Below are 16,149 nucleotides of genomic sequence, written 5' to 3'. Positions count from 1 at the left end.
TGGCACACACACATAAAATTAAATCAAAAAGCTTTTTCTGAAAAGGCATGGGAGCCAGGCATGTTGGTGCACACCTTTTCCCAGCACTCAGGAGGCAGAGGCAGGTGGATCTTGTGAACTCGAGGTCAGCATGGTTTACATCGTGAGTCCCAAGACAGCCAGGGCTACATAGAGAGAGCCTAGCCAAAAAGAAAAAGATGAGGGACTCTAATTTGCAAAGACTGTGACATAAAATTATGTTGAATGCTTAGGTACTGATTTCTGAAAACCATTTCCTGTTTCACAGGCTGTTTTCATATTTGATTAATGTCCAAAGCACCTTGCATTCTCAGTATCACGACTGGTGGGCGGGGGGGGGGGGGGGGAAGCACTGCTTACATTTTGTGGTCAGAGTAGTACTTAGATCTATGCTTCTCTCTAGGATTTGGGGCAGGGTGTTGTTTGGTTTTGCTGTAGTTAGACCCCACCTAGGCTCCTTTTTTTGTCAAACCCCAGGTAATATCATTCTGGCCTTTAATATGTAAAATGCTTAAATTGATGTGATCATCAAAAGTAGAACAAGATAAGTCCATGTGTGTGCCTGCCATCTAGTTCTCAGAGGGAAGAGAGAGGCAGGAGGACCATGAGTTTGATGCCAACCTGGACTATCTATAGTGAGAGCCTGTTTCAAATATAACTAATTAATATTTCTGTCTTCATGCTTTTTAAAACTGTGCACATAGTAACTGTATTTGTTACAAAATTAAAAAAAAAGACCAACACTCCAGGATTGGATGTCAGACGTTCAAAGAATACCAGCTTTATTGATATAAAACAAATTAAATATACCTGTAAGCTAACAGGACATCAGCCACTTGACTGAGAGGAAATTGACATTTGTGTTTCTTGGAGGGACCGCCTGTGTATACTAGCTTTCTATAGTATGTAACAACCTGTAGTTTGGGGGAGTTTAGTCTCCAGTAAGATGCTGATTGCCCAAACCAATGTCATCTTTTTAGACCGTGTCTACTCAGCCCCTCTGAGCCCTGTGAGCTGGCATTGACTTTTACTACTGCCAGCATAACTGTGCTAAGGCCCTCCTCCAAGATCAGTTCTGTGAGCAGGAGACAGAGAGACATTCAGGAATGTGCGGAGTAAGAGGCTTCTCTGCCTCTGGGACTAGGAAAAGATGGCCAGTCGCCTCAGAAAGGGGGCTTTCCAAGAGGAACACCCTCCCCATGCTTGACTAGACTAATTCTTCACATTTATGTCTTCAGTGTCCCACACACGATAGCTAGTAAGTGGCCTGCTCGTCAGTCCCAGGAAACATTCTTTTATGAAAGTCCTTGAGTTACAGACTGATTGGACTGGTCTTATAAAGAGAAACTCTTTCACTTTAGCTAGGTTGAAGAAGCTTCAAATTTGGTGTTTCCTTAACCTTGTGGGAAAGGCCCCTGAGCCCTGATCAAGACTTTGCTAGGGAAACCTTTCCCCCAGAGCAGGGCTGTGTAAGCAGCTGCGTTTGGGGTGACTTTATGGTACTCTTTGGCTCCAGACTGCCAGGATCCCTTTCTGCTGGAGCTGTAATGCTTACAGGTGATAAGCTGGCCACGTGCAGATATTATACGGTCTTTGCCTCATAGGAAGTAAGGAGAAACAGGGTCAGGGGGAGACGGTGATGAATGGCACCAATCCAGGACTTTGGATACATTTTCATTACCGTCTCAGTATGTTAGCAGAGACTGGCCCAATTTTCTGAGGTTGTTTGTGTTTTAAAATCTCCGTTTTAATGCTAATTTATAAAGACATTCCTGAACCCCCTACTTTCAGGCCTTTATTCTTTGTAAAGGAGAGAGGCGCAGCCCAGGAGCACGCAGGCAGGAAGGCACTTAGGCTCCAGCTAGTGCCGTGGCCGAGGCTACAAGAGCAGCAAGGCTAAGCTGCGGGACTCAGAACAAGAGCAATCCTGTTTGAGTTCTTCCCTTCCTTTATTCCGGAAGTGCACAGCGTGTAGCCATCCAGACGCTGAGCACACCAAGCCGGGCAAGAGGGGGCCCTTCCAGGGTAGAGTTCACATCCAGGATGATAGAATAGGCCTTTCTCAACTTGGGCTGAAAAGACATTTGAGCATAACTGTGTGCTGTGGAACAACGTCCCTTGTGATGTAGTATACATAATGGCATCCCTGGCTCCTGCCCACAATATGCCAATATTAATTTCTTTTTGCCTCCTTGGGACAAAGAGAAATATCTCTTGTTGCCAAATGTTTCCTGGACGAGCAGTATCATGCCTGGCTGGCAACCACTGTGTTCTATTGTCAATCCTGTCTATTAGCAACTGACTCAAGACATTTGTGAGGACTCTGGGCTCTGATCTCAGTGGTAAAATGGGCGTTGCCTCTGAGGAACTCACTGGCACCTGCTGGGACATGCTCAGAGTGCCCAGCTGACAGGCCGGAAGTTCAGGTTACAGATGGGTGCTTGAGAGTCAGTAGATAGGGATTTGGGCCTTCCTAGACCCAGGAATCTGACCATAGACATGTGCTGATTTGACCCAAGCTGATTTTTTTCATCTGTACATTTCCAGAATGAATTTCCCAAAAGAAAACATCAATTATTGAAAAAACTAAAAGTAACATTTTCTCCATTTCATGTTCTCAGTTCTTGGAGATTAGAAAGATATTTCTCATGTGAAGTATTGTTGCTGGCAGCCTTATACAGCATTACGTAAAATATCTTAGTAAAAGAAATAGCTTAATGCTAATAAATTTTGAAAACAGCTGGACCAAGCAGATAATTCCTACAGGTTTTCAAATCAGTCTTTAGTAATTTACTTTTAAATAATGCCCTGCTGTTCAAGTTGGTCTCTGCAGGGGTGGACTGCATGACCTTTCTCGGGCTTTCTGTTTCAAAAACAGACATCACAGGAAACTTAATCTTACATCTAGGAAGCGATTACAGTTATGATCCTATAGCTAGTAAGTCCCAGGCCAGGGACCTCCCACCTCCTGAATCCCCCGGCTTGTCACCCCCTATCTGAGCCAGAAGACCCTCCAGGTCACAGTGCTAGACAGATCACCCCGGCACCCTTTTCTGAGGCAAATGGAACATACATGTTTGGCTTCTGCTCTGGGTAAGAATTAAGGAAGCATTAAATAAGGATTTTTTGTTTTGTTTTGGTATTTGCCAAATTATAGACCTGTGTATGTACAATGGTTGCCACGTACCTAACTTACCTTTCCTCTGTCCTGTGGTGTGTAAGACGGCAGTGTGTTAAGGAAAAAGTGCAGAGCGCAGCATGTCCATTACAAGGTATTTTCATTTCCATTTGTTTTCTTACTTCCTTTCTTCCTTGAAAATTTCCTACTTTAGCAATTCACTTTGAAAACCAAAATATTATATTTTTAAGATAGTTTTTAAAAAGCATAGTAAGCACTGGCATCCACACAGCCCAAGGGCCATGTAGTGTTGTTAATGCTCATTGCCCCATTGCCCATTCTGTTTTCCGTATTTTCTTACTGTGTGTCCAGAAGTCTCTCCCATGCATGTGGATCAGTATCATGCTTCCATAATACTTTGTCGATGTGTGCTTTGTCACCTCAGCAGTCTCCTGTGATGGACAATTTTTCTGATTTTGCTTTTCATCAAAAGCAGTGTTTCACTGAGTATCTCTGTGGGGGTGTACAAAATATAAACAGGATAAAAATCCTAGAACAGGAATCAGTAGGTTACTCTCTCAGGTATTAAAATGAGCAGTTGCAACATTGCTCATCAAAAACGTGTGAGCCACTCCAACAAGGAGGAAAGAAAGTGTATTATAATTGCATTGTTCTTGCTGAGAAATGCCTTGTCGAAAGCTGTGCTGCCTCAGCACCTCATTACACCCTCCAAACTTGTAAAACTTGTAAAAGGGCAGCACGACCCTTTCCAACTTAGTAGATTGTTTTTAGTTGGTTGTAGTCTGATTTATGTAGCTCAAACTAGCCTCAGACTCACTGTGTAGCCGAGGATACCCTTGACCTCCTCCTCATCCTCTAGCCCCTGTTGCTAGAATGCTGGGATCATAGGTGTGCTCTGCCATACCCAACTTGGACTTGGTATTTTCATAACAAAAGCAGAGAGTTCATATGATATGGAATCTCAGTCATGTCTACCCAGCAGTTCTGACCACCTGTATAAAAGAAACATCAGGATAAGAGGTGGGCTAGACAGGACGACATGATTCAGCAGGAGTGATTAAGACTGGGTAACAGGCTGTGAAAGCGATCTCAATGACATCTCCTCACGTGTGAGTGTCACACATAAGCGCAAACATGAAAAAAGAGCCTTATCCACAGTCTGCAGGACTGCTGTGTCTTATCCACAGATGATTTCCTGCCCACAGGGCACAGGGCCCTGTGCGGTCTTCCCACCTCACTGCGCTGTTCCTGTCTGACGTCTAGAATCCTGTGCTTTCCTGACACATGTCCCATCCAGATACATTCCTCAGTCCTCATCTTCAGGGTTCTCGCCCATGTCTCCTGACGACTTTACACAACTATACGATCCACTGCATTTTCTCCCTCCTCTCCTCCAGCTCAGTGAAAGCAAAACCTACCCATCCCGCAGATGGTAGGGTTGATGGAACAAAGAGATATTCCTCCTTCTTCTCATATCGGAACATTTCTGGATCTGTTTTTGCTCTGCTGGCTTTTTTGTATCATAGTAATAGGATTCAGTAAGCGTGCATTCTGCGACTCCTCTCTCCTTGTCTCCGCTCTGCTCCTTTTCCCACAGAATTAGATACACTTTGAAGACATGAGCTTTCCGTTCTGCAGAGACAGCTGCTATAGTGGCATTCAGACGACTACACAGAAAGTAATACGCTTCACTTGAAAACCTCAGATGGTAGCACAGTTCATCTTCAAGTGCTTAAAATTGTTGTAGATGCTGGCATCTTACTTGGCTGTCTCAACAAGAAATTAATCAATCTTAAAGAAGTTTGTTTCTTTACTTCCATCTTGTTAGAAATTGGATGTTCTTAGTTTCTTTAAAGTATCTAAGCAATGCAGACCATCTGCAACCCAAATGATAAACAAACATTGGCATCTCTCAGCGTTGGTTTAGATAACCCCTCCATGTGCAGGCAGAACTTTGCAGAACAAGATAAGAATCCAGGAAGGAAGTGTTTCTTCCTGGGGATATTACCCCCTGCAATATAAACATGCTTAATTTTCTATACTTAATTTTTATAACTTCAGAGTTTGAAGTCACATCATAAAAGCTTAATACACAAGCTCATTTTCTAAGCTAAACTTAGGGCAGGTGTGTGAGCTTTGTCCTCGTCTCCACCTTTGTACGTTGCACAACTAGTACTTAGTTTTATTTGAACAGAAAATTACTAGAGGGAGAGACCCATATGTAATAGAATAGAATAGCAAACTCTGCTATATTTATATAATGAATAGTACATGATGGTGAAATTAAAGTGTAGAAGAATTTGCCACTCATGAACCTCACAAGTATGACATTCAAAGAAAGAAGCCATGAGATTATTGATTCGTGTCATATATAAATCAAGGAACAGGAAGACTAGTGGATAGGAGCAGGAAGCAGAATGCTGGCCACCTTTAGGGTTGGTGGTGACAGGGAAGAGGCGCAAGGAGGATTCTAAGGTACTGTCATGTTCAGGGTCTCATTCTAGGCAGTGGGTACTGACTGGGCTGTGTTGTCTTCATAATGCTCCAGCCCTACGGTAACTGTCATCCAGCTTTATGTTAGTCGTAGCTTGGATGAACCATTCTTTTGTGCCTCTTCCTATTGGTAAAAATACTCAGCAATCTACATGTGGCCATGTTTTGTGCCAACTCCACTTATTTGGTTTGAATATCTTCACCAAAACTCATGCTGAGATGTAATTCCTAAAGTGAGGTTTCTTGAGAGTAGAAGGTCAGTCCAGCTGTCGTGTCTGAACTGTTGGGGCAGTTAGGATGGAGAAATAGTTTGATGGGATGATCCGATAATCTGCCTTCTGGGGAACACTTGAGACTGTGTAAGGCTGTCACCTTACACAGCCTCTCAAACCCCTGACTTCCAGAGATGAGGCAAAACAAACTCATTTTCTTCATAAATTGCCCAATCTCAAGTTTCCTGTTATCACAGCAGAAATCAGGCTAAGATTTGCAGTCAGGCCCGGTCCATGGCTCCTAGGCTGGGATGTCTTTCAGCGTGGAGAGAACACTGGCCCACGGGATGAGCCCAAGGGAACCTAGCAACCCAGTTTGGTTTTAGATCCCATTGTTTACAGTCGCTTCAGTCATGAATAATACTTCCCCATAATGCTTCAGTTTATGATTGCCAAGCCAGCCCGTGTATTTAATATTATATCCGGCTTTAGTTGCATACGAGCTTGACCAGAACAGTGAGAACTGCCTGTGGAGATAAGCAAAGGATCTGACAGCCCCAGGGGTGTAACTGGCTGACAGAGCACCCACATTCATGGAAACTGCATAAGACCCAGGATGTGATGTGACTTCAGTCCTTCAAAGGACTGAGGCCCTTAGAGTACTGTGTCTGCCCCGTCTCCTCACAGTGAAGCGCAGTTAGAAAGGACATGGAGTCCCACATCATTCGGTTCGTTGTCGGCTTCTGTGCTTAGACCCAGCTGATCGCAATGTCATTTTTGGAGGTATAAAAATAATCTCTTTGAGAATCCTTTCTAGAGTATTGTTTAAACCCATAGCGTTCTTCTTGTTAATAAAAGAAACAGAACCTAATAAAATTGAGCTGAGTAGAGCTGAAAGTCTTTGCTCCTTGCCATCTGATAATATGTTATTGTCACTTACTGTAGAATGATTCTCTTACTTGCCCTGCGCTTTCCTGGAAAGGTCTTTTCTCCCCTAAAATTTATTTCTGGATCTGTTTAAACCTATGTAATGATTCTAATCACAACATTTTACAATATTAAAAAGTAAAGAGTGCCTGTTCGGAAAAAATGACCAAGCGCAACCCTGGTCCTCGTGGAATTTAGCACCATGGGAGACAGATGTGCCAACCACTGCCCTGTGGATAGCAGCATCGAGAACTAGAGCAGACCCCAAGTCCATCTGAGGCATCAGCAAGGTCTTGAGAGAAGATGTTCAGACTAGGACCTAAGGACAGCGCGTTCTGTTTCCAGTCTCCCCTAGCAGCTAACACACACCCACGTGCATAAGCTGCAGAGTTCAGTAACTGCATCTTTGCTTTGCTAATAGACTGATTCCGCTGAAATCGGGTCTGAAGACAAAGGGAACAGAACTGTGACTTCTCTCCACCAAGCCACTTTAGGAGTCTCACCTGTCTGGGCTGTGCTCACCTTTAAGCACTAACAAATGAGTTTGTGCTAGCAAGTGTTTGAAGCTTGTTAGGGTTAAGTAACTAACCAGCACAGGTAACTAACCAGCACAGGTAACCAACCAGCACAGGTAACTAACCAGCACAGGTAACTAACCAGCACAGGTAACTAACCAGCACAGGTAACTAACCAGCATGGGCAACTGTCTAGAATCAAACCCCACTGTCTGTCATATCCACACCTCCTAAGACTAGACATCCCAAACTGCCTGCATTAAGTTAAGACTTAAATACAACGTTTTTAAGTTTTTAATTAGTAATATATTCAGATGTCCTAAAAAGAATACCATTTATTCACCCAATAAGCCTACACACATGCGCACTAACACACACACACACATACATGCACCCTACTAAATGTGTATAGTGGTTGGTACCCTGAATATTCTAAAGCAGTAGTTCTCGACCTGTGGGTTGTGACAGGTTCTCTCTAGAGGTCAGACAACCCATCCATACAGGACTCATATCAGATATCCTGCGTATCAGGTACTTACATTGTGGTTCATGGCAGTAGTAGAATTACAGTTGTCAAGTAGCAGTGACAATAATTCTGTGGTTGGGAGGGTCAGCACAGCATGAGTGTGGACTTTCACATCTGTGTGTGAAATCTGAGGACCTGAAATGACAAGGTGGACTAGGCTAATGGTGTAGACAGCCTTACTTCACTTTTAGTGTTCTATCATACACGAATGAAGCAAAGAAGCAGTGATCCAAGGAAGGTTGTTTGGTTCAGGAAAAAACCATGTAAATAAACGTCACTAAGCACATACTCAATATTACCAGCCCTTTCCCAGGACAGACCAATTTAAACACAATTGCCTGGTACGTACTATAGGTTAGGTCTGGGAAAGCAAGGCAGAAGGCCATATCCAGGTTCAGGGTACACTGACCACACTGGCTTCTATAGCTGTGTTTTGACGTCTAACAAGAATGAGCATGTCTTATAAGTTGAATGCAAATATTTGTTAAGGGAGGCACGAAATCATATCCAGGGAACAAGATGCTCCTGAGGTCATGGCCCTCAGCCTTTTTTTCCTGGAGCCTCTCACAGCTCCCCAAGGCATTGTTGACCATGCGTCATTCTTTGGACTGTGTTCTGACACCTGAGGAGCTGTATTAAAAGACTGCAGCATTAGGAAGGTTGAGACAACTGTTGTAAAGGAATTGACATGTCCTACTCTCAAATAACATTTCCCTATGGTCAGTCTATATAAGAGAAAGATGCGCACACACAGACATGTACAAGTAATATCAGAGCTGTTCAGAAATGTTGAGTGCTGTGTTCTGGGATAGGCAGGGGAGAGATTACCACAGAGGACAGAGTGTTTTCATAGGTGATAGAAACCAGTGGGCTGTTGAAATGGTGGGCCTCAGAGGCCTTGAAAAGGCACACTGTTCCACCCTGTATCCTAACACAGTGATCTCTTGCGGGTAGGAAGGCTGAACGCAGTGGGTTACTGCATCCAGAGCAATGTGAACTGAGATGTTGGTCGGAGTTTAAACAGAAGAATCAGTATATGAGATGTGGAGGGCGATCTGACCATAAAAGTTCCATGTGAAAAGAGACCCAGAGAGACTAGCTCAGAGGTGGCGCTGTATGTGAGCACGGGCCCCGAGCCAACACAAATGAAGACAACTGTCCTGGCCAAAGGCAGGGTTGTGGTCAACCCGAGAGTTGAGAGAGAGTGGAAATCAAGACCAGAGTGTTGAAATGGCAAACTCTGAGACTGTGACAGTGCTGATGAGACTCAGTGTTACCCCAAGACAGTCAAGGGGTAGGAGTCAGATGGACTTCCTGCTCAACCCCAGTCTGAGATGTGGCATTGGTCTCTTCCTTTGGAAGACCAACCATCCAGCCTTTTGGATTGTCACTTTTAAAACCTCTGAACTTGACATGATCAGTAATTGTGTAATCTGTTCCCAAAAATAGCCTTTATAGCTTTTGTAATATAAATAGTTTCAGGGGAAAAATAGATTGTTCAAGTTTTGTAGAATAGATTTGGAAAAGTGTTACAGTTAATGAGTCCATTCACTATATTTGGGTTTTTTTTTTCCTTTTCTGGTTTTTTGAGACAGCCTTTCTCTGTGAAGCCCTGGCTGTCCTGAAACTCACTCCGTAGACCAGGCTGGTCTTGACTTCACAGAGACCTGCCTGCCTCTGCTGGAGTTGAAGATTTGCACCATCATTCCCTGTTTAGTTTTTCTTAAATAAAAGGTTGCAAGTAGGAAGCATTTCCTGCTTTCAGCACACACTTTAGAACACTGCTATTAGACAACCCCATAGGTGTAGACAGCCTTGAAGGACTGTACAGCCAGCACAGGGCAGACGGGGACAGCCTTGAAGGTTGTAGGGGCAAGACCAGGAAAAAGAGAATCTAAGTTTCTCATGCCTCAGAACGGCTATTGTGGAGACTGGAAATGTAGACTTTTTGCACCCGTCGGGTAGAGACACTGGGAATTATATTAATGCAGACATATTAACAACATCTGCACTCAACTCTACAAATAAGAGAAAGACATACAAAATTATACTTATTCATATGAATGTATGAAAAATATATGAATAAACTTTTAAGAAGTAACCAGGATGATGGTTCTTATAAAGATTTCTTTTTATTTTATGTGTAATAAATGTATCCCTGCTTGTACCCACGGAAGCCAGTGGAAGATTCCCCAGAGCCCCTGGAATTGTATTGTAGATGGTTGTGAGCCATTTTACGGGTGCCAGGAACTAAATTTGGGTCCTCTCAAGAGCAGCCAGTTTTCTTTGCACTGAGGCATCTCTAGCCCCAGATTAATATTTTTATGATTATCCTGTTTCTATATTCTGCTCCAAAGATACCACAGTTCATTTGCCCGCTGAGAGCTGGAAGGCAGCTGACAGTGGCCTTACCGAAATGCCTCTTACTGCTTTTTTACAGCATGTCTAGGTCCCGAGCTAGAAGGAGTGTGCGTGTGCGTGTGTGTGTGTGTGTGTGTGTGTGTGTGTGTGTGTGTGTGACTGTCAGTGTATTTGAACTATTTGCTTATAAAATAATTTAAAGCATTTTTTATTGATTATTGGTATATATGTGTGATGAGGGAGTGAAGGTGCACATTCATGGCAGGGAGGTCAGAGGACACCTGCAATCAGGTCTCTCCATGAGCCCTTACACAGGATACGGGGATCGAACCTAGGTCTCCAGACTTGACCGCAAGCACCTTTCCCTGCAGAGCCATCCCACTGACCCGTGAAAGCGCCTTCCTAGAGCAGCACCAGAACCTCCATTACTTTAGCAAGATCGCGGGGAAACTGTGGACAGAATCTACAAAGCAGATAACTGAGGAGGCGTGGTCCTTCAGACATCCTCAGGAACTATTAGCGAGGCGGGAAAGCTCTGTCACAAAGAAGACTTAGAGCAGCAACATTCCTAGCCAAAGCTGTCTTCACGCGAAGGGAGCAAATGTACTTAGAGCAGCCAGCATGCATGAAAATGGTGTTCCTGCTTCAAACTGAAGTGCGAAGTGAAACGGGTGAGGCTTGGGTGTGGCTCAGTGGCACATGGCGGCTTAGCATGCAGCCCTGGCTCAATCCCCAGCCAGGCATTAGCAGTATAAAACAGAAATAATAAACGGTAAGGAAACTGGGAGTGTTTAAAATGTGGAGGTGAGCATGGTGGCACACACCTTTAATCCCAGCACTCAGGAGACTGAGGCAGGCGAATCTCTGTGAGCTTGAGGCCACTCTGGTCTATAAGTGAGATCCAGGACATCTAGGGCTGTGTAGAAAGAAACTGTTTAAATAAATATTCAGTCATCAATATTAGAGGTATTCTTGTGTCCTCTCTTCTTAACCTCTTTCATGAGATGATTTTTTTTTTTTAATGGGTAACTAGGCTTTTATTTTACACATAGAACCTTTGGGAGTCTTGCCTTTGGCATCCGGGAGATCCAGACACAAGTGAGGTGCCAGAAACAGAGTTGGGCTAATCCCGTGATTACAGAGCTGGGATTTCCAGTAGGGTTCCAGTCAAGTATGGCTTCCGTCTCCTGAGGAAGAAGTGGGGATATGTGGGGGATGGGGTAAACTAGAGAAGTCTAACAAGCCTCCCTGTGATATCAGGGACAGGGTCTAAGCAGCCAGTGGTGACTGAGGGTTCCAGAGGTTGCCAGCCCTTGGTTTTTTTAGCCAGAGGAGTTCTCAAGGACCTGATGGCAAACTTCGCCTTCATGCCAAGCCTCAGTTTTGAGAATTTGATTTCGTTGGCCTGGTGCTTGTATTGGCAAGGCGCACACCAGTATGTCCAGCGCTTGATGTGCTCACCGCCAGGTGGGTCTCTCCCCAGAGCGATGGAACACCACAACGCCCCAACCTTTATGTTGAGCCACCTTGCACACCTGCAAAGACTGAATGAGAGCCAGTCTTGTTCACTCTGAGCAGGGGACAAAATGAACTTGTCACCTATAACCTTGGCAGTCTGCTTAGGGTTGATTGCCATGGTGGAGAGCATCCTCAAGCACCTGGATGCCTGCACTAGCTGTGGACTTCTGCCAGGCTTCCCAGTCATCCTGGTCAAAGGGGCCTTCAGTGGACACCACTGTATACTTCCATATGATAATTTATACAGGTCAACCAGACAGGCCAGCATGATGAAACTGTTAGCGTCATCAAGAATCTTGAAGTCCAAGTCATATTTGCCATCTCTGAGGACTCTGAAGCATCCCACATCCATGCCGATGACAACTGGGTCAGTGTAGCTGGCTGGCCCTTTGCAGTCTTCAGCAGCCACAGAGATTCTTTGTTCCCCAGGATGTTTCGGTTAGGGTGACGCCCACCTTCATCATGTCACTTGCATGGGTGACATCTTCCCCCTTTTCTGTGGCCTCACCTTTGCAGACAGCCACAGACACCCCCAGGATGGCCATGCCCCAAGTTTGGATTTGTGCCTCTCTTCTCCACAGCATTTGTGTTCTGGCTAGCCAGAGCAGGCGCAACATTCTGGTGGTGTGCTCAGCAGCCGTTGAGTCACCCTGTCCCATGTGCCACGTCTTCTCATTGTCCCAGAGTCCCAGGGCCTCACAGATGCCTGTGGAGGCAACAATGGGCACGGCAGCTGGGGAGAGACCTTTCCAGGTGCAGAGATTAACTCAACAGTGAGCGTCCCAGGGGAGCCGAAGATCTCTCCCTCTCTCTCCCTCTTCCTCCTTCTCTTCTCTTCTCTTCTTCCTCTCTCTCTCTCCCTCCCTCCCCCCCTCCCCCTGCCCCCCCCACCACCAGTGGATATCAAAGATAGACGTGGTGAATTTCTGAGTGCCAATCACCATGCAGGAAAGGAGCAGGGGGTGCCGACACTGGGGAGAGCACTGAGGAGACATAAATGTGCACCTCGAGTTCCTGAGGTGCTCTATCATAAGATGACTTCCGTGGTTAGAAGGAAATATAATTGCTTCTAGTCAGAGCAGAGCTACTCTATCATATACCTATAAAGTAATGGCACAGCTTTTAAGTGCATGCTTGGAAAGAGAGTCTTGCTGCATCCAAGAAAGTGAAGCCATCTGTCATCGTAATTGTGAGACCATTAGCATGTATAGCCTTATTGCAACCTTGAGGCTTATTAGCGTGATAGTGAGTGCTCCCTCTTTATTGTTCTGATATACTTACTATTTATTACAAACAAAAGGTCGATTTCTTTGTTCTTTAATCCATATGTCAGAAAGTAATGCTAACCAAAAGAGAGATATGGAAAAGAAAATAACAAACATTGACCGTGTAGCCCTCTGAAAATTGATCCATTCTTCTAATACTGTCAGAATAAAAGGATAGGTCTCTCCTGGAAGCAGAGTCTGTTGGTCAGTCTTCTGTCTCGGGCTTTATTTTAAAGTACGTGTGGAGTAGTGGGATCTGCTGGTCCCACACCTTCTAACTCTACAGAATTTGAGACCCTTAACCCAGTGCTTCAGATAATGGTTAAGATGCCCTTAAATCTCTACTAACTAAACTATTAATCACAAATTTGCCCTAACATAAATCAAAATTTAAAGAACAAAACAGTTTTCTTTAAGAACTTAGGGGAACTGTCAGTTGACACCTCAAAAAAGTTACCTTCAAACTGAGAGTTGTTCCTAATGCATTATTGTCACTTTTAATTATAGTATTTATGGCCTCTTTGCAAATATAAATATTCTGTATTTTTCCAGCTAATTTATTTGTCAAACAAATACACGCTGGCATTCTATTCTTCCCTAGAGGCAATAAAAATCAGTATTGTATATAAATTGTTTATATAAATTCTTACATAAAGTTATTCTCCAGTAAATAAACATCTTTGCTAGCCTGTCTACAGAAATTCACTTCCAAGATCCTTATTTGCTAATACACACAGCTATGGGCTTTGTAAAATGAGGCTGGCGCTGTTGATAAAAGCCTCGTACCGTGCAATTGTTTGCTTTCAGAGGTAATATTTGTTGTTACTCTGCAGCAGCCAGTTTCCTACAATACAAAGATGAATGTTACAAATTACAGGGAAAGGAAGAAAGCAGCCTGGTGTGTGTTTAAGATAGGATTTCAGATTTCTCTTAGGGACACAAGACTCAGCAGGGTGACACACTAGAAAACGGATGTGTTTTTCCATACAGCTCTCAGCCATCGAGGTTGGCCTTCTTCCATCCACTGCCACCACCACTTCCTCACTCCTCCTTTTTTTAAGATTTGATTTTTGTGTGTGTGCAAGAGATGGGAACATGCGTACAGCCTTAGGGACATTTAACCTATTTTTAGAACAGTATTTGTATAGAAAATGCTGCAAGAAGGAAAAAGCTAAACTCAAAGGTAGGCTTTGGGATTCCTAGGATGTTGATGAAGCAAGATAACCCAAAAGGTGGAGATGAAGATGAGAGAAATAACTTTAGTCACGAGTGTCAGCCAGCTTGTTGTATGTGTTCTCCACAAACTCTTAAAGACTAACCTGCTCTAAATACTGACATTAAAACTGCTCCATGGTTGGAAAGATGTTAGTTAACTGATGTAGGTCAAGTCTATAATCTGTCAATTATGTTTTAAATAAACGCTGATTGGCCAGAAGCCAGGCAGGAAGTATAGGCAAAACAGGAAGTAGAAGCGAGGCAATGAGAACAGGAGTATTCTGGGAAGAAGGAAGCTCTCTCCCCAGTCCTGTCCAGACACCGGAAAAAGCAGGATGTGACCTGCCCCGCTGAAAAAGGTACTGAGCCATGTAGCTAACATATATTAGAATAATGGGCTAATGTAAGTTATAAGAGCTAATAAGAAGCCTGAGCTAATGGGCCAATCAGTTTATAACTTATGTAAACCTCTGTGTGATTTTTCTTTGGGACATAACATCTGCGGGAACCTGGCTGGACAGAAACCTCATGTTACAGTTAACAGTTCTCAAATCATGTTGGTTTGTTCCTGACTAACTTGTCTTCCTGTAAGCGCAGAGGTGCCAGGTCAGTGCATGCAGGAATACTGATCAGTGAGTGGCACTCTGCATGGCTTATCTATGGTCACTTTCCGTGCCTCCTGTCTCATGAGAGCTCAGTTCACTAGAACTGTAGAGACCCTGTATCATCAGCTTTCTTCACTAAGTTAAACTGTTGAGACTTAGGGGTCATGTAATTGCCTTTATTCCCTTCCGACTGCCATGTTTTAAAGTCAGGTTAATGTGTTTGTTTTCTTTCCTCTCTGACTTTCCTCGCTATTAGACTTGACTCAGTGATGAGCAGTTAGTTGAGTATCCCAGTTTCTTATTTTGTAAAATGAGAGTAATAATAGTCTTTTTGGTGACTGAAAATTAAATTGTATGAATAAATGCAAGTTCTTAGAACAGCGTCTAAGCATAACCATAAACATTTCACAGTTTTGACTGTTTTCGTTTGTGTTGTTTTTGGTCACAGCGTTCCATGATGAACACACAGAAATTTTAAACTTCATGCTGTAAATTTAAGGCAACATAACTCTGGCTCCGAATAGACATGGAAACTCGCACTATTCAAAGCTGTCCACCTCTCCCAAAAGTGCGCCTTTTGAGCTGAATGTGGTAGCACACGCCTTTAATTCTAGCACTCCAGAGGCAGAGACAGGTGGATGTCTGTGAGTTCAAGGCCAGCCTGGTCTTCATAGCAAGTTCCAGGCCAGCCAGGGCTACAAAGTGAGATCTCAAGCCCTTCCCCCACCAAAAATGGGTTTTGGTGTGTTATTTAAGCATTCACTAAGAGCACAGGCATCTGGCCAATTCTGTAATTGCCACAGATTTACCATATTGTTAGCATATTAGTCTTTGTTTTACTTTAAATCATGCTAAGATATATTTTACCTTTATGCTGCTGTGGGCTACATAGAAGATGAATCATCACTTCTAGCCAGTGTTTACAGATATTTTGTGTTGTGCTTTATATGTATTGATTGTTCATCTCTTAAATTAATAACTAACACCCCATGTGTCAACAAGCATAAAACTTAGTAATTGTTTCCCGAAAGAGGAAGGAAACCTGTATGTTCCTTCCAGTTTCCATCTAGATTAATTTATATTAATCTCTAAATGTGCTGTGTCTTACAGACTGGGCTAGGTGGTGTGAGACCTGTGAAAATGTAAACAAAGAGAAAACAAGACAACTCCTTCTGTTTATGTTTCTGTTGTCTTTAATAGTGTAAAGCTTTTTACGGCCCAACAAACCTCTTCACCCGATGCAGTAATCCAAATTAGACCAAATTAAACCAAATTAGAAAAAGCCCAGGTTTAATGGGTACCAGTGCTCCCGGGTGGCCTTCCAATCCCCAGAGAGGAAGACAAGGAAAACACAG

At 43.6% G+C, this 16,149-nt stretch overlaps 1 protein-coding gene across 1 annotated transcript in view; it reads left to right on the top strand.

The window, feature by feature from the left end:
- The window catches only part of LOC142858838 (ubiquitin-conjugating enzyme E2 E2), a 280,577-nt gene that overhangs the window by 215,876 nt on the left and 48,552 nt on the right, over positions 1-16,149 (top strand). The gene's annotated exons all lie outside the window — the stretch shown is intronic.

The sequence above is a fragment of the Microtus pennsylvanicus genome, chromosome 10, assembly GCF_037038515.1.
Source record: "Microtus pennsylvanicus isolate mMicPen1 chromosome 10, mMicPen1.hap1, whole genome shotgun sequence".
Taxonomy (NCBI): Eukaryota; Metazoa; Chordata; class Mammalia; order Rodentia; family Cricetidae; genus Microtus; species Microtus pennsylvanicus.
Note: the sequence above shows the minus strand (reverse complement) of the source record. Positions and strands in the feature narration are given on the sequence as shown.